Below are 20,168 nucleotides of genomic sequence, written 5' to 3'. Positions count from 1 at the left end.
GCCATTTAGACTGTCCGAATGACGTGATTGAACCTGTTGGCTGTACCTATAGTACGTACAGTAACTGGACCTCGTGATTGTGTTTTACGTGACTAATATTGCATATGGAAGTTTACTTACTTCATCTTCCAAGTGATAGGTGTTTATATCTCTAGGCCATATTATGATAGCTCATAATTTGTACTTTACAACAATGTACTTAGTTTAGACTTTAATCTAAAGTCTTGTTTAAAACGAAGGATAAACGAACACTAGACTCAATGTGACTTACATAGGAATATATCGTGAAGGACATGTGCAATCGTGATATGTGTTAATTTTATGTTCACGTAGAGTGTGCAGGATGCACTAAGGACCTTTCGTTTGCCCAGACTGTGATGTGTAATCTATGGTCTTCTGTTTATTGGTTTGTAAACAATGTTATTTCTTTGTGAAATCTCATTGTCATTTTGTAAATAAAACGTAAGTGTATCAATATACTTATCTACCAATAAAAATAACAATGTGGTACTTTCTTTACAATTTCCGTTGCATTTTTGATGTGAAACAACGAAATATATTACTAGGCCATATTGGGTGTATGTGTACCCAATATGGCCTTTACGTTACTTTTTATCAAAATCTTCACTGCACCCATGTTATTCTTTGAATCTTACGATTAGTCTTACCTTACTGACTTCGTACACCATTAGAGACAATCGCAAACCTTAACTAGGCCATATTGGGTTCTTGGACTGCATTTTGCAGACTAACGAAACTCTGGCGTCTGGATTCACAGCCAGTATAATCATCTGTGGGGATTGTGTTGTGTTCTGTCCATGTGTGTTTGTGATTTACGATATCACAATTTATCCTTATCTTCGCCATTAACCAAAAGTGGAAGAAAAGCGAAGTATAATTAATCAATCAATCGTAAAACAGAAAATATATAAACCATGGTTGCAGAATCCATACAATTATATCATCCATTAGATGGCATAATGTTGTTGAGGTACATACAAGGAAGAACATTATGATTTTAACAATTTTACACAAGAAATGCAGTTATGTGTTCACTGACGTTCGTTGAACTAATAGTTTCTCTCTGTTATCTCTATTGTTGATTTCTCAAATCTTTAAAATGTAGATGCTTGTAATCGTTTGGACAGGCATCATAAAGTAACTTTAACAAGAAAGAGAAACCTCCGAACGGTGTCGCTGTCATCCGTCACGTTTGTTCATGCTTTATTGTTAGTTTTAGACTTGCAGGAAAGTAGAATTGTAATTAGGATAATTACTATTTTGCTACATACATTAAAAGATATATATTTCTATTTTTAAAAGATGCATTAATTTTCTCACGTGAATTTCAATATGCGAATTCAGTATTTGAGTTTCTATATTTATAAACAAATGGACATGAAAGAGAATTATTTTTTTAAAAATAAATTTTATACTTCACATACGAAGTTTCCATAAAGCAATCCTAATGATAACTTCATGTTTCTAACGAAAAATTTACGTGAATGATAAAGTTGAAACGTCCAAAAATATATTTCTATAGGTAGAATTTAAATGCTGTTCAATTCTTCTCTCTCTCTCTCTCTCTCTCTCTCTCTCTCCTCTCTCATATATTATAAAACCGGGCAGTTGGCAGTGTAATGCTGCTAGAAGAAGGGCAGAAGGATAATATTACCCGATTTTTTCCAAAAAATATCAGAAGTTTGAGTTTAGTGACCGTCATGTCTTTTGCAATTCGTCTCATTTAACCTCAAGCCACCAAACTACGTCACACAAAAAATCCCGAATACAAGAAGTTTCTGAGGGATGCTCCTCTATGTATTCCACCTTCCTTTATTTCTGGTAAAATATCCCTCGAACTAACACCATTACAGTTCTGATTTTTCTCTTACTATATCTCTTTAAAACTTCCTATGACGAGGGAATTACTCGTTGACTTTAAAGATAAAAACAGCATTTCCCTGAACCTGGCACCACTGCTTCCAACATCAACATTTCTGATTCTTCTTTTCTGACCAGGAGCAAGAAGCAATCTGGAACAGACGAGTTTCTTGAACTCCGCAAAACCAGTATTCCACACGCACAGATCCAGTCCCCCGAGGTTTTGTCGTGTAGGATGTATGTTACTTGATCTAACGCTGCACGAGTTGCTTTTCTCTTCTTCATCTGCTCTGCACGAACTGCCAGGAACAAATTGAGCTTGGTTCGACATGTGAGGTGAAAAAACTGATGTGTTGCAGCCACCATTGTTAATAGATAGGGACCTCATTTTTTCGAAAACGCCATAACATCGAAATACATCAGGGAATCACTTGATCCCCATCGTTTGGAGTAAGAAAAAATTGCCTACTTATTGTTCTCCTCTTCTCCGTTCCCTTTTTCTTGCCTGTATTTCTAACTTGTGTTTTTCCCCCTTAGGGGTGTACTTCCCGACCGCGGAAGACTAAACTGGCCAGAGAAGACCAATCTACACGCGATATGGTAAGTAGAAACGGACAGTTCAGTATTTTCTCGGTTGTTTATTATCGATCGCTTTCTTATGTTTGTGATAGCTTTTACAACTTCTGCTTTTCACTGCGTGTGAAACGTTTATGTTGTTTCGGGTCTCACTTATTGCACACCGTATTAAAACCGTCGTCTACTGACGTCAGCGCGAAATGCCTTCGTTGTTAGGTTTAGTTCTCTTAGCATAAATACACAGCAGTTTCTCGTGGCTTGACCAAAAATGCATTATTTATGCTAAAAGTTCTAAACCTAACAACGAGAACATTTATCGTGACGTCAGTAGACGATGGTGTTCAATACGGTGTCCGATAAGTGAGACTCATGTTTCAGCAGTAGAGATTTTCCCGAATCATGCTTACCTCCCTTTGCCACTGGATTCGTCCAATCAGCGCATGCGCGCATGCGTCGTTTGTCTCGACTTAGGCAGACGAACTGTAATGGACGACTTTTCCGTAAGTACCTAAATGTCAACCTCTGTTGCACCATTTTGTAGACTAACGAGGCTCTGGCGCAAGAAATGTTAGAAAAACATTGGGTGGACTGAACTCGGGAATTTGTTTTGTAATTTTATGCAGTAATAAATCTCATAATAGGCTGCAGAATTTCTGTAAATGTCATGTTTCCCCCTTGACCAGAAATTGTAGGCTTTTACGTTTAAACACGGTTTCAGCAAATTTCTGAATTTTATAGTAGCTGTTTTTGCTCATTTTAGTCGTAAGTGCCTATTTGAGTGCCTAATCCGTGAATGTGAAAAATCTGTCGATGTTAATTAATTTTAGTGCCTATTTTGTATGTTTTCCGTGTTCTGTGCCTTCTTATTTTGAGTGTGTTTTGTTCCTGTCGATCCTCATCCTGATTATAACCCACAATATGACCATGCATAATGTAAATAATATAGGACACTGTAAAGTATCACAAGGATGTAACAAATTATTATGAAATGTTTTGATAACAGTAATTAAGTTGTGAGAATTATTTAAATGTATAATTATGAAACATTTTGTTGTCTTAAGCCCGAGGATTTTATATTTCAAAATAAAATATGATAATAGGCAAATTATCGCCGCAACCGAATTGCGCACACTTTAGATCCAGAATTGCCACAAATCTCACTGACCTGTTTTGCGCATAGATTTTGATCGAACGTTGCCACTTTGATAGCTTTAAAGTCTGCGCGCAAAACTGTTTTTTTCTTTAGACAAGAAGAGAGAGAGAAATTAGAAATAAGATAGTAAATCTCTTAAGAATTAAATAAAAAAAAAATTGACCAGTAAATGTAGCAAGTCAAGATACAATTTTCATACCAATTTACATAATACAGTAAGTCACTATTGATGTTTTCAAGATACAATTTTCATACCAATTTGCTCAAACTCAAAAGTTAGGTTAGGTTAGGTTAGATACACCGACCATTACATTCTAGTCCACCAATCAGGTTCATCCTCTATGCCTATCTAATGCTACCCTTCCAGCAAAAAGACGTGTAAGTCCACATACACTCACAAAGAAACACAACATTTTACATCTGACAACATCGCCTCACTTTTTTGTGCGCAATCCTGTACATTGTGACAGCTTGTCAACGGCTTATCAGATATCACTGATAAAACCGGAAAAGTGTGCGCAATCCGGCTGTAGCCCAGACAAGACCACTGCAGCACTGCTCTGGCTTATAGCATATTAGTCTGTATAATCCCCTGTGAATCTCGCGCTGTATTTTGTCCATGTATGTATGCTCGTGATTGTTCTTTTAGCAATTTCATCTCATCAACACTTAGTTTTCCCCTCAGCTTTTGTTCATACTTGCTTAAACTCTTTTTGATAATTGTCTTTTCTGTATTTTCTCTCTAGTTTGTTGTATCATTTTCTTTCTCTCTCTCTCTCTCTCTCTCTCGTTTCTTTATTTCTTTCCCTTTCTCTTTATATTACTTATTTACTTCTCTCCCTCTCTGTCGCCATATTTACTTCCTCGTTTCCCCCCTCTCTCTATCTTTGCCTGGATTCCATATTTCTCTTAATTTCTATTGTCTCTCCCTACTAAATTTAACTTATTCACCCCTCTTTCCCTCCAGTGACGCCGCCACACTTCCCGGTGCGAGTACGTCACTGGATGTCTGTCAAAGAGTTGGGTGGGTCACATCTTGATGTAACAATGCATTTTGATATTCGCATTGCTATTACTTTATACAAACAAAGTATCCAGTAATTTGAACTTTAATTATATTGAACAATAATCAAATTATATATACAGTAAAAACTGCATATCGCAGAACCTCTATAAGAAGGAAATCTGTAAATACGGAAAAAAAAGTCCCCAGAACGGACCGATTTTATACCTGAAAATGACCTGCTTAAGGCGGAAACCTCCTTAACGCGGAAACGGAACACCATTTAAAGACCAACGAGATGTTTGTATTCTCAGTAAGACGGAAATTTCTTCCTTTATTTTTTTCCTCGCAAGAAAACAATGGAATACTGTAAGTGGAACACGCCTCTGTTGCCACTCACTTATCGGTAACATTGTCGATATGAAAGAATGGGCTACAATACTCATAGCTGTTACGATTCCGTTTCTTTCTTTCATCTCTTACCCTCTTTCTCCACCTTTCTTTGTCTATTTGTCCTGTTCTTTCGTCATCTTTCTATTTTTCTTGTTATCTCTCTTTGTTTCTTTTTTTCTTCACTTTTATCTCAATCTTTCTTCACCTCTCTTATTCCATCTTTCAATCTTTCTCTTTCCCTCTATGCACATCGCGCTACGACGCCAGGGGTCCCGGGTTCGAAAAGATACATAAGTACGTTCTGTATGTTCTTACAATACTGTAAAAAGTGTACCAACATGTTGTGTAGTTGCATAATTGTAATCTCTGCTATGCTTATTGCGACTGTATTGCATTTTTATTCATGTACGTACATGCATTAGTACTCTACATTATAATAATGCGAAATGTAAATCTGTCTTTCCATTATTTCCTGCAGCGCTCTATATTGTATTTAAAGTCAACCCTGTATAAGAAGGAAAACTGTTTAGACGGAAAATTTTGCTCGGAACCATCATGTTCCGGGATAGACAGGTTTTACTGTATATTATCTTTTCGGTTGATTTTACTTCGCTTTTCTGCCACTTTTGGCTACTCACGAAGATCAGGATGAGTAATGATACGATGAAATTGATGAAAGGACACTCATAAAGAAGGCACATGCTGTGGTCGGGATTTGAGCCCGGGAGGTCCTCCACGGTGGCGTAGTGTTAACCTATTCGCCTTCTAATCAAGAAGTTCCGGATTTGATACCCGGTGAAGACATACAGTTTTTAGGACCCCATTTTGAACAGTAGGTCCAGCCGCGATTAGCTTGTCTGTGAATAAATCGGACTTTAAATAAAAACTCGAACCTGGACCCTTGCGTCGTAGCGCGCTGTGCTAACCACTCAGCCACGGAGGTCTGTTGGAGTCCTAACATAATTATCTGAATGACTAGATATTTTGAATGAATTTTATATTTTTATATTCATGCGTTGAGTTGTTGTTTTAAGTCCTCTTTATGCACAGAAATGCTAATCGCGACTGGACCTACAGTTTAATGTGGGATCCGAACCACTGTGCCATGTGCCTCCACCGGGTACTGAACCCTGACCCCTTGATTATAAGGCAACGACGTTACCGCTATGCCATCGGTGAGACCCTTTTGTCAGTTTTTGACAAAGTGACATGTGGAGTCGTTGATTTACCGCATATACCATGGATATCCATAGGAGATCCTCTGGATGGCCGTACGGGAGATTTTCTCGATATCCAGGACGGGATATCCCATGGACGTCTAACGGATATTTGCAATAGCCACGGATCTAATCTGACTAATCTGAACATTGTGATTGGGTGATTGATTTGGTTTCTCTTTCTTTTCTGCCTCTTTGGACTAATCGCGAAGATGAAGATGGGCGACGATACGATGAATATTGATGAAGGGACACTCACAAAGAACACCATGCCGGAAGTCTAACCAGGGACCGATCTGAACTATGTTGATTCTTGGCGATTTGTGCTGTATGGGATATTTCCCACCTAAAGATAAAACTTTGACTTTCCAAAATGTTATCCGTGCACCAACGACCATCTTCTTACAGACATAGCTCTTCACAACATTAGCAGACACGGTTCAGTGTTCAAGGAAGTGTGAAGTCTTCAGTCACGGGGACGAAGAGAAGTTCGAACCCGCGATTTCTCGAAGGAGGGAACTCTCTTCACGTTGAGTCATGAAATCAACAAGTTGGCCTTTTCGCAACGCACGTGGCTCGATCGAACGTGATTAAGTGCGCGAGGATAAAAACCGTGCTTTTCCACTCCACTTCCCGTGTGGTAGAAAGTAAGAGCATATTGTTTGATTAGCTCGCCTGGAAACACGAAAAAAACTCGAGCAAGCAGAACCACGGCTAATATCATAATTGGTTGCCGATGGAAGTGACTCATCGCGAGCGCGTTTGCCAAGTCTCTCACCTGCCCTCTCCTCCCGCTCTTCAAGCGCAGTGTTGCCAAATTACCAGAAATATATCTGGAATTTTTCCATGAAGAGCACAACAGAGATTTTTATCATGAGTTTTGTTTGTTTGAAGTTCGTTATATTATGTCGCTATTCTGCCACTTTTTTCTTTGGCTAATCGCGATTAGATGAAATTGATTTAGGACACTCGCAAAGAATACCCAAGTCAGGATTCGAACCTGGGAACTTTGGTGGCGAAATCGGAAGTGGACCACTTAAACCCTTCAGCAACCGAATCGGATAATTTTCATAATATATTGATTTATTATTAAACATTATAACAGGAGCGTCAATACCGGATTCGAATGTTTATATACAGTAAAACTTCGTTAATTTGGACCCCGATGAGTCGGACTTCGCTTGATCCGGACAGGCAAAAGGAAAAAAGAAGGCAGAATGCAAGGTTTTAAATGTGGCTAGAAGTCAACAAGAGAACTTCCCAAAGAAAAGGCAATGAACCACTGATGAAATTCTGTTTCCCGCAGACTTTGTACGAGGATAAATCAAAAACTAAAGGCAATTTTGTGTTTTCACACGAATAAACGAAGACTGGGTGTGTGTACTTGGAGTGACGTGGAAGTAGTCCCATTCAGTCGAATGTCGTGGAGCAAAAAGGTCACACGTATGGACACACCACTCCACGAATGCACCATCGAGGAATAGTGCCGTAGTGCGCTTTCTGTGGTCGGAGGGAGATAAACAGGCAGACATCCACCGTCAGCTGTTAGCGCAGTATGGAGCAAGCACACCATGACTCAACGAAAGGTGTATGAGTGGGTGGACCGCTTTAATGCAGGACGCACAAGTGTAACGGACGAAAGTCAAAGTGGACGCCCAATGACGAGGTCCAGCACGCGGTGCAGACGTGGCTTTCGTGAACAACCAAAAACCTTCTTCGCAGACGGGATACAGAAGTTGTTTGCACGATACCAAAAGTGCATTGCCGTACAGGGGGCATATGTGGAAAAGTGATGTGTAGTTCTTCTTTTTGTGTGGAAATAAAATGTGAGAATTGCCTTTACTTTTTGATTTACCCTCGTACTGTACTGTATAGTGTATTTAGGCCTATGCCCTTTAAATACATCATAATAAACGTGTCTTGTTGCTATAAACGGAGTTTTAATGCACTTTCTACTGTTCTTTTAGGTTATTTAAGTTAATCCGGACTTTCGTTAAACCGGTCAACTTATCCCCCCTTAGTCCGGAATAACGAGGTTTTACTGTAATTATATGTTTTTCCTCTATACAAAGTATAGATTGGATATTTTCCGTTTGGAGTACATATTTTTATATATATAGAATACGGTGTTTGCGCAATTTCTATTTTTCATTGAATAATGCAAATATACAGGTTGGCCAGAAAAAACTATACCCAAACGATATTACAATCTTCGTTGTGGGTATAGTTTTGTTGTGGCCATCCTGTACTGTATATGTAGGACAAGCAATAAAAATATGAAATCTCAAAAATTTCAAAAATTGTTAGCTGATTGTATCAAGCCTATCAACTTACTTTCAGTCACCACTAAAATAAAAACTCCGCGAGTATTTTTGTACTACATTACTGCCATCTTCTTCATTCATTGAGAATATGCTTGTGTATTGTGGAAATTTAGTTTAGAGTGTCTAGAGTAGATTGATCGTGACAATGAAGATGAATTGATCAAATGGATGACGGAATTTCGAATTTTTGAGCTGCTAGTGCATCTATACCCTTAAGCCTGAATCACACGGAACTGGATTTCCAGTAGGAATGCCTAGTTTGCGCTGGACTGGCTTCCCATTTGCTAGTTTTCGCCTCACACGATACTGGTTACCGAACTTGTCGATAGTCTTTTGTTCCCATAAGACATTGCGCAGAGCAGACAATCTCTAAAGATAGACGAGCAAATTGAAGAATGTTGTAGGAGGATTGCTGATTTGTTTTTTAAAAATTAAAAAGAGAAAAGGGCCTCCCCGATGGCGCAGTGGTAGCGTCATTGCCTTGTATTAAAGGGATCCCGGGTTGAACCAGGGGCGCAGACTTGTCAAAATTATTGGGGGGGGGGCCCTCTGATCACTGAAATAAATTAATGAATGACTCACTCTCGTCCTTTTTAAAGTTTTGGCCTCAGTGTTCGGAATCTCATAAAAGCTAGGGGTGTGCGGGATCCCGAAAAGTCGGGACCGGGATCGGGAAAAAATTTCCCGTCCCGGTCCCGACTTCGGGAAATGATTTCCCGACTTTTCGGGATCCTGAGCAGTCGGGAAATATCGAATGCTCATTTTAAAATGACGTTATTTCTCGACGTTTTCTGCATTGTCAATTTCTGGAACTTATCGTAAATTGTTAGTTCTTAATCCAGAAATCCTTAAAGTGAAAATGACGTGTAGATTTCGAGATTTTCAGAGCTTCGGGAAATGTCGAACATTTCCCGTCCCGAAATTTTTCCGACTCGGTCGGGAAATTGAAAATTTTTCCCGTCCCGATCCTGTCCCGCACACCCCTAATAAAAGCCCATGAATTCCTCAAAAATATCAATTTTTTTATTCACAGTTCGAATGCAGAATATTAATTGTCCACGGATGGATATGTCACAAGTTTCGTCAACCATAATAGCAAAATATTCCCGACTTTTAATATCTGATACCACGAAGCGCAAAACAGATCTCCCTAATATATCAATGACCTCGTTCTGAATGTTATGTGAGAGCCATTTGTAACCCGAACGTCCCATCCACTCTCCTAGTTCATGCACACTTCTTTTGAAACTCTTTTTAGTAAAAATGTTAACAATACTCATAATTACATACTTAGTATATAGTAATAAGTCATGTGTTTTGCTGCCTCCGGTCATAGCCCCCCCCCCCAAAGTTGATGGTTTAGCGGTCTCAGCCCCCAAAGTTTATGGTCTAGAAAATTTTAAATGTGTATTTAAAGTTAAGTTCATGTGGCACAATTCAGAGTAAACTTTAAAGGAGAAGCAAAATAATACATTAGATCCTCTTAAGCAAAATTATTTTGGGGGCTCTGCCCCCACATCGTTAATATGGCGGGGTGGGGGGGGCTCGAGCCATCCCAAGCCCCATGGGGTCTGCGCCTATGCCGGGTTCGAACCCGGTGGAGGCACACAGTGGTTCGGATCCCACTTTAAACTGTAGGTCCAGTCTCGATTAGCCTTACTGTGCATAAAGTGGACTTAAAACACCAAATCAATCAATCTATCAATCAATAAAAAGATAAAAGTATGGACTAGAGATTGGCTGGAAAAAAAATATAGTAATCAATGTGTACCGAACAAGCTTTTTACTTAATTCTGGTATGCATATCCATACATGAGATTCGCAGGATCCATTCATAAATTTAAAAAAAATCAAACATTTAATTTATACACTTGTAATAATAAGGATTTTCATTTTGGGCTATTCATATTTGTCACGTACACATCTCATCGCTTTGCATAAATACCTAAATGAACTGAACACGAATGCACTGCGCGTCATCTCTTTCGTTTTATTTTATTGAGAAGCTAACAAAAACAGTCAACACTCGGAAACCACAGGCAAAAAACTCCCCTTTGCAAACTCACAGATTATCTTCACATGGCCAAACTTTGCTCTGATTGGCTGTTCCACAGAATCCAGTCTAGGAAATCCAGTAGCAATTAGAACATGTCCTATTCCTCCAAACAAGTCAAGCAGCCAGCCAGACTGCCATCACATCCGGGCAGGTAACCAGTTCAGCGCCAACTTAACTGGATATCCAGTTCCGTGTGATTGGACCTTTAATATACTCACAAAACTCAGAACTGAATATGGCGTTAAACGTTTAAATTCAAATTAGTATTGTTTCTTTCATTGTAGTCCCCAAAGCACAATTTGATTTACTTAGGGAAATTTCGCGTACAGTAAAAGCCGTTTTAAACCGGAAAGAGACAATACTAAAACAATATACTTAAATGGTGTTAAACAAAACAAAACAATTCCAAGATAAAACAGAGCTCAGTTCCGTAATAGCATTTATGTATAGAATTATTTGTAGGTTGGTGATAGAAGTCGAACCAGAGCTGAAGGGTTTGTGATGTTTGATATTAATTGGAAGGTTCCCGATTTTCATTACCGATATAGGCATACTTAATTGCTTTGCATCAGAGGCGCAACCACTATTTTTTGTCTGGGGGGAGTACCAGGATAAACGTACCACTAATAATAATAATAATAATAATAATAATAATAATAATAATAATAATAATAATAATAACATTACCATTATTATTGTTATTTATTATTATTATTATTAGTAGTAGTAGTAGTAGTTGTAGTATGGATGCGAAACTTGGTCCCTTACATTGAAAGAGGAACATCAATTGAAAGTATCTGAAAATGAGATCCAAAAGGGATGAGGAGACAGGTGAGTGGAGAAGGTTTCATAATTTAGAAGTACATCATTTGTATTCATGTCCAAATATTATTAGAATGATTAAATCAAGAAGACGTAGGTGGGCAGGCCATGTGGCACGAATGGGAGAGGAAAGAAGAGTTTACATGATTCTTGTCGGGAAGCCTGATGGTAAGAGACCTGCAGGAAGACCAAGACGAAGGTGGAGGGATAATGTTGAGATGGACCTAAAGGAAATTGGTAGTGATGGAAAAGAGTATATAGATCTTGCTCAGGATAGGGACAGATGGAAGGCCTCTCTCTGTTGCTGCAGCCATGAACCTTCGGGTTCAAGAAGGCTAGAGTTAGTTACTTAGTAGTAGTAGTATCAAAGATGTTATTATCCTCATCAATTACGCAAAAAATGGGTAAAAGACTGTGCTAAAGCATTTGTTGGAACAAATGATTTGAAATATTTTTTTCAAAACGTTCAATTTCACGTTAATAATGGAAAACAAGCACACAAGCTGTATTTTTGATAGACAGAAAATGCCTGGAAATGTATTCCGAATAAAATTATTTTTTCACATAGTGTCTGCAACATGGAGATATGTAAAATAAGAAAATACATGTGCAGCACGCTAACAGTAAATTGTGTACGTATTCCAAGTTTCTTTTATTATTTAAATACATACACAATCAATTCATCCATTTCATAATAAACCAAAAAAAACAACACAAAAAAAAAAAAACATAAATTGTCTCTTAAATGTGCGCGCTCCTTTTCTCAAGATAATTGTTCATGCATTTAAGACAAAATCAATTAAGATAAATCTTACTCCTATCTCTAGTCATTTAGAATTTGTTACAGAAAATGAGACATTGCGAGCGAAGCGACCAAGAAAATTATCAGATCCAATTTTTTTGCAAATTGAAAATAATATTGATTAACAGGGCGCAAATAATTTCACGGGGCGCCATGCCATTCTCTCTTTTAAAACTTTTTTAAGGGCCGTCCCGATAGCGCACTGGTATAGCGTCGTTATCTTGTAATCAAAGGGTCCCAGGTTCCTGGAGCCTGCCTCTCTCAACAAACAACCCATGCATTTATACAAGGTCAAAATGAAAAAATTACAAAACTACAAAAGCATCAATGTTATTTTCGTAGGTTTTTATAGGATCACATTACAAAATTGGGTACGGTCCCGATCCGATGGCTAACTTACATCACAAAAAAATCTGGCGCCCCCACTGCGATGTTGCAACACTGGGTTAATGTGTCTGTTTCCGTACTACTTCCACGTGGAACTTTCAAGGCCACATTCACCCCTCTCCCCCCAATTCTATAATAGCCTCCTACATTTCGTCATCCTTCGCTGTGCAAACATCAATGTGAATGCAAGATGTCTTTTTCTTCCTTGCAGATTCTCTTGCCTGTCAGTTTGCATCGGAGTGTCAGCTGGCACCTTTCCAGCGGTTCCGTATTCAGGCAGTCACGCCAAACTCAAGGGGAAGAAGGAAGGGTGCTGCTTGTAATACCACTGTTATTGTAAACATCTTCTACCAGACTGCGTAGTTGTTAACAATGCATATGGGCAGGGGCGGCTTAAGGGCACGAGGAACAGTTTCAATGTCCAACCAGACACGAGGTTGTAAACAGCCCCTCCCTCACCGGCTTTCCCGTGCCGAGCTGGGGAAAGCGAGGTCTGTGCTCTGGATGGTTGGAGGGGTGGACTTAACATTATGCTAATGGGAGTATTATTTTGCTTGTTTTCTCGGGAATATCAAACTTCCGATGGCGTAGAAAAACACATGAACGGAAAGAGGGCGCGTTGAAGATTTCAGTTCTCGTAGGAAAAGCCGAAACTCCCATGTGATTAACCGTAAATCGAAGTTGAAGTTGTTGCGTTATTTGTTCTCAATACGGAATGCATGGATTCTGTAAATTCTTATACAGGGTGATTATAAAGTCTATATATTATAGTGATATCGTGAAAAAAATGCATTTGTTTTTCATGTTATGTGAAGCATTGCTGACCATAGAAGAAAGAAGATCCGTTGGTTTTGCTCATCTGCGTGGAATGACGTATGAACAGGTGCGGACAGACTTCGCCTGGAAATTCAGAAAACCAGGTCCCACCAGGACCTCGTCAAGAACCTCGTCAACAAATTCAAGCTAACTGGTAGTGTTGTAAATGAAGAACGCCCTAGTAGGCCAGCCATGACAACACAAATTGTACAAAGTGTACAGGGCGCGATCACACGTAGCCCCACCGCATCGAACAGAAGACTAAGTATACATAATCCCATTATCTACCAACTGAGGTTCATAGCACGGTGGATTGGGGCACACCAAGCTTCTTACTATGCACCAACAGGATGGGGCACCACCCCATCTTGCCATCATCGTTCGTGATCACCTAAACGAAGTTTTCACCGGCAGATGGATTGGTCATGCCTAGCAACGGCGAGTTGCTCCCTCCACCTTGAACAAAACCCCTTAGATGTTTTCATTTGGGGCTTTATCAAGTCTAAGGTGTACGTGGTGAAAACCCATAGCATTGCCCAGTTGAAGCAATGATTTACGGCCACAGTTGCTTAAATTTACACCAGCTATGGTGGAGAAGGTGTTTCATGCTGTAGAGGATTGTTTGCATTTGTGCCTAGGCTTGAGGGGTGGTCACATCGAGTTATACTGATTCTGTGTCCTACTGTGATGTATGTTTCAGTACATATTGTATTTTGTGAAATAAATCCTGTTCTTGCAGAAATGTATAGTGACTTTATAATCACCCTGTATATTTCAAACATCGTGTCTTGCTTAATAATTAACTGGAAAAACATCTTCCACTTGCAATATGGAGAGAAATTCATACTTTCTTATGTCTTCGGAATTTTTCTTTGTATCAGTGCCCATTCCGACGATATTCAAATAAATGCACACTGGTGCGAAACTGCCACTCTTTTTCCTTAAGTGCCGAGCAACTGCCCGGGGCGCCGCTCTCTTGGGGGCGCCAAACCAGGGTCTTCCTTGGGTAGCCCAAACTCTTATTATTTATTATATAAGAGTGACTATTTATTTTAAAAAGAGTTGGTTTTGTGTAGACAAGAATTAATTGAAGTTACTGGTGCATAACGTAATTAATATGTCATTATGGGTATTAAATAAATGCATATCTTCAATAAACGCATTCTAAGAGCAACACTTAAAGTATTTTAAAAATAAGGCATTTATTTTTCTTATATAAAACCTCATGATCAAGGTTTTTATTGGGGGTGGAAAGTTAGTAATGGCAGGGTGGAAAACCTCGTAAGGCAAGAATAAGATATTATTTTGTCACAAGTGGTTATGCGTCTCTACAACCTTTCCGAACCCAAGTATAGCTCACCAGGACAAAACTCTTTATCGAAAGACAATTTTGTCCTGGTGACCTTTGCTTTTAGAAACAAATTGTAATTATGCGTATTCGGTATATTATTTCTGCGTTCTATTGGATAATTTAGAACTTGTCGCTGTGATGTATAGCGAACACAATTATTACCCTTTACAGAAATTGGTAATACAATATTGTATTTCTTACAAAAACATTGAAGAAATTATACACATTCGCTTTATACGTATGATAGAACACCACCAGAAATAATATCTTATGTAGGAACATCTTTAAGACAGTACCAGATGCATAAACTATTTTCAAGATTTAAAATAAACATAGAGTACAAAACGAAGAGAATACAGATGATACCTTTACCTTTATTGTTTACCACACAAGGAGTGGTGGCATGAACATATGTAAGAAAATGTTTGAGAAAATTTGGAAGCTATATGTAAAAATATCTAAAATCTGTGCGAAAAGCTAGTATATGTAAATTATGTAATACAAAAGTAACATTTTCCTTGCTTATACATCACAATTCGCAAAGGTAATACAAAATAACATTGATTTTAGCATCACATGAATATCTACGTACACGTATTTACGTATAAATCCGTTTCCTGATCACCACCAAAATTTTTCCCTAACGTACAAACATTTATCTTGGACGTAAGTATAAAAGGCAATAACAAAACGAAATAACCACGTGATTCTGCATCTAAAGATAGGAAATTAAAATAATAATTATGGTTGTACCGGGTATGCACTCATCGGGTGTATCGAGTAGAACATTCTCCTAAGGATATAATAATAATAATAATAATAATATATACGTTTCTTTTTATTAGTGTATAATAATAATTGTTTAGTGATTATCAACTTACATCAACAACCTGACACCTAACGAAAACTTCGGGAAGCTCATTCAGGCATTAGACATTTATGTATTAACAACAGCGTAGTTAATACAACTGATCACATTAACAGTTTACTGTGCATCAATCGAATATTTATTTATTGTTAATTTGAGAAAACATTCCCTTCAATAATTCATTCTTTCTTGGCAGCGAGTACATTTCACTGTTGTCTTTTTGCGCATAGATGACAGCACAAGATTCTCTTTAGGTATTTTGTCACGAAATTACAGAAACAGAAAAGCTAAGAAATATTATTTTTGGTTTTACAAGGCAATTTATTTATAGGATATATTTGAAAAGTTACAATTTACGTGTTAATATTCTAATAATAATTCGTAATTAAACTTCTGTTTCAAGAGAACATTGACACTGGATTTTACAATAAATATTTTCAAGGGAATATGTTTCCAAGGGATTATACGTACTGTTCGCGGTTTTGCTACCAATAAAAAAGAACCCATCGTATTCTTTCCCCCAATCTTGCATGGCTTTGTTCATTTGGGCAACGTTTTTTTTTTCTACAGATATTAGTTAATGTTCCATTTAGAATAATAGAACATCGTTGAAAATATTTGGACACCCTCAGTTATATTTGTTATAATTAAAAGTTAACATTTCAACCAGCAGATACATAAAATTTAAAGTATTTTTATACTGTGAAACGATTGTAAGAGAATTATGGCTACATATTACCTATCCTAGATAGAAAAGGTGTGATCAAAAGTATTATACTACGTTAGTCAGCCTATGAATGTCACTATCACTAAAGGTCCACGAAATTAAAATGAAGATAAATTGACCTGCTACTAAAGTAGACTTTTTCTTCTTAAACTAGACAAATATTACGTATTCCAGTGAGTATTCAAAGTTAATTATTATGATCACAGATAGAGGCCTATAGGGGAAAATGCCGATCAGTTATGCTTTGAAGATGAATTATGGAATAATTTGAATACATGCACAGATTCTACGGAAACCTTCCCTTCAAAATTAAGTCGGTAACAATGTTCCACTGCTGTACAGTTGGATGCACAAGTATTGATCGGCAAATTGTCCAATACTATTTTCATTAATGTTTCTCTTGCATTCTCTTGCATTGGTTTTAACGAATAGATTTTTGCGTATGCTACGTCAGAGGTTTTCAGCAACTTGGCTGGCGTTTTCTTTCTGTTCATGGAGATTTCGTTGAGTAATACAAGGATAATTAATATGGTGATGTAGGTGTAGAGTGAGTGGGATGCATAAGTATTGCCAAGCGAACTGTCCATCACGAGGCTTATTCTCCTTATTTTACGCAATGAAAGCTTCAAGTATTGAAACAAAACGCAAAACAAATTGCTGAGAACTTCTACACCAGCATACGTAAATATCCATTCCTTTAAAACATGTAGAACGTAAGACAAAATGCTATGAAAATAGTCATGGACATTTTGCCGAGCAATACTTGTACATTTCACTGTATATTTTTTTTTCTGGCAATACTTATATATCCTACTCTACATAAAAACAGACAATCTAGTTGCGGAAACAATATTTATTTTGCAGATGCAATAAAATACATTGATACTAGGAGAAAATACTGAAAGAAATGAAATCAACCGTTTCGTTAAAAAATATTATATTTATCTAAAAATAATGTATACAACATTATCAATTGTACAAAGAACGGAAGCAGGTGTTTTAAATATACTATTTGTTGTAAAGATGCGAAACCTGTTGAATTCGATCTCAAAACTGCAGGAAAAATTTATAGACAACAAAACCAAAACACTACAAGCAGTATCCTAACATGGGGAAAATGTAATCATTCTAGATTATGAATTTCTATTGGCATTGTTGTTTGGGACACACATTGTACGAGATAAGCATTATTTGTTTCAGTGTGCGTATCATTACAACTCCACTGAACTTGTAAAAAACGGGAGGGAATGAATGAAAGTTGACAGAAGTAGAAATGAATTGCTTACGTAGATATCGCTGTAGAACAAATAGATTAATCTAGGCTAAGAATTGTTTTTCGCGATAACATTTTGTGGGGCAAGGAGAATTTGGGTAAACCGTACTTCATATATCTTTTCCTGTCAATCAAAACGCTTGTAATGGTGACGATTATACCAGAAAAGTCTTGTATAGTGTTGAAATTGACATATTGAGGTTCTGCCCTTGTACTCGTGAACTGGTCTTTCCTACAATCTAATCCAAAACAAGGATTTAGGAAATTGTGTAACTTATGTATGGAACTACTACAACAAAATTGAATTCATGATATAAATATTGTGCTACAAAATATTGGCATGCAATTTATAGATATTATCACCTTTATTCGGAATTCTTGTAATTTGTTATTTGTAATGTCATTTACCAAAGCGTTCCCAACTTGAACAGTTCAAGTTACACATGTTACATATGCGAACAAGCCAGAGAATCACGTTTAACCTAATCAATAATAAAATAATATTTTACCTTCATCAGATTATGTAGCGTAGTGTAATCAACGAATTATATTGCTTACATCGTAAATAAAATGTCAGTTTCATATGGTTTGGAAAATTAACAAGGGATTCAGACAGTCCGATGCGTTTGACTTGGCAACATTGAAGTATTGTATTATTGCCCACAGAATTTCCAATCCACTATCCATGCAGTGGTGCAGATCGTGTAAGAAATCAATAAAAGAGAACATAAGGGACAGTGTATATTGAACTGACTGTTCATTACACGGTGAATAAGCTGAAACGCTTTCTGTACAATGGCAAAGGGCATTGACACCACTTAAAGGTTGCTTTTTTTTCTTTACCTCATCCTCGAGCGCTTGCAATTCATGGCCGCAAATTTCACTATTACCTAACAGCTACCTGTGAGTCATACAATGATCCACGAACATTCAACTTCTTAACAAGCCAACCGAAAGCAAGGAGTGGAGAATCAGGTTCTAATCAGTTGGAAATGTTATCGAATCGGAACATTAATTTGTTGCATCCGAACGCTTCCTATCAAGCAGGTCACGAAAAAGAAACTCTTGAGTCAAGCGTTTATTGTTCGTTTATAGCTATATTTTATTCTTCCTTCTTTGTTCGTATTTGACTTACTCTGAGGCCTAACAACCTAGTGACCTGGCTAAGCCCATTACGGCTTCGTTATGCGCTTGTGCATCCACTCGTACGAGCGTGGTTTGGAAAACAGGAAGAGGATTCAGACTGCTGTCATAGTTCCGTGCCAGTAAGTGTGTCCACTCAACGAGGTTGCCTTGCCATGCTGTGGCTGACGTTGGTGGTCTATTTTACTTCCTTAGCACCAGGGTTGTTAATGGTCCAGGAACTCATAAATTCTAATGGGTTCTGCTGCAGGACCGGAACGTTTTCTCTCACAATTTAAATTCGGTCCAAGTTGCGTATTGTTACATTGAAAAAAGGTTCCTGGACCGAATTGAAATTCATTCTGGAAAAAAGGTTCCTGGACCGAATTGAAATTCATTCTGGAAAAAAGGTTCCTGGACCGAATTGAAATTCATTCATAAAAAAGATTACTGGACCGTATTTAAGGCGAGGAGGGACAATTTCCCCTAGGTCTTTCTCGCTGGGGCAGCTGCTGATCACTGTTGCCAACTTCGCTCTTTTGGAGCCAGATCTGGCTCTCTCGTGCACTCGCTTGACTGTGAACTGTGGCACCCGCCCTCTGCCCCACTATGATGCCACCACTGGCTCCGGCCCATAAATACAAACTTTTGCCATGAGTGTACATTTTGCACGTGACGTGATATTCGTATAGCTATAGGCTGCGTCACCCACCTCTTCTTTCCTCCCCATGTATTTTTATATATAGCGCTGTGACCAAGATGAAGATGACAATTTTGTTATCCGGGAACTCTTTATTTTCGATTTTATATTAACATCATTGGATTATTGAGATGGGTGATGCCGCCAAATCTAGGAGGTGAAAACTAAGAATAAATTGCCATCACTTTAAAGCTAACGGTAATAGCAGCACCCCTCTGACAACTAAAATTACCGTAGTAGGCACTTTATGCAGCCTTCGTTAATCTAGCTCCTTGAAAGTCCTCTTTATCTATATTAATGGTGAAATTTACCTCATCAGGTTTGGCAACACTGCAAGGATGGCCGTAGGAGGCAAGGAGAAATGCACTAGGCTTATGGGACCATTATTTTATTCGTTCTCTCTGGAATATCAAACATCCGATGACGTAGAAAAGTACATGGACGGAAAAAGGACACGTTGAACTATGTCATAGTAGTAGGAAAAGTCGAAACTCCCATTTGATGAGCCGTAACTTGAAGTTGAAGTTTATGTCCCATAAGGAATACATGGGATTCTTTAAATACTAATTCATCATATTTTTCAAAAATCGTATAAGGCTTAATAATCAACGTAGGAAACCGCTTCCACTTGCCACATGGGGAGAAATTCATACTCTTCATTTCTGGCGGAGATCTTTTTAGTAGCATTGCTCATTCC

At 38.0% G+C, this 20,168-nt stretch overlaps 1 long non-coding RNA gene across 1 annotated transcript in view; it reads left to right on the top strand.

Moving 5' to 3' along the window:
* LOC146003626 (uncharacterized) overlaps positions 1-20,168 on the top strand; it is a 272,276-nt gene that overhangs the window by 239,769 nt on the left and 12,339 nt on the right. Inside the window, exon 2 of the long non-coding RNA XR_014443841.1 lies at positions 2,419-2,481. This is a non-coding gene — a long non-coding RNA (uncharacterized LOC146003626). The remainder of the gene's footprint in view (positions 1-2,418; positions 2,482-20,168) is intronic.

Source organism: Lepisma saccharinum, chromosome 20 (genome assembly GCF_977018435.1).
Source record: "Lepisma saccharinum chromosome 20, izLepSacc3.1, whole genome shotgun sequence".
Classification (NCBI taxonomy): Eukaryota; Metazoa; Arthropoda; class Insecta; order Zygentoma; family Lepismatidae; genus Lepisma; species Lepisma saccharinum.
Note: the sequence above shows the minus strand (reverse complement) of the source record. Positions and strands in the feature narration are given on the sequence as shown.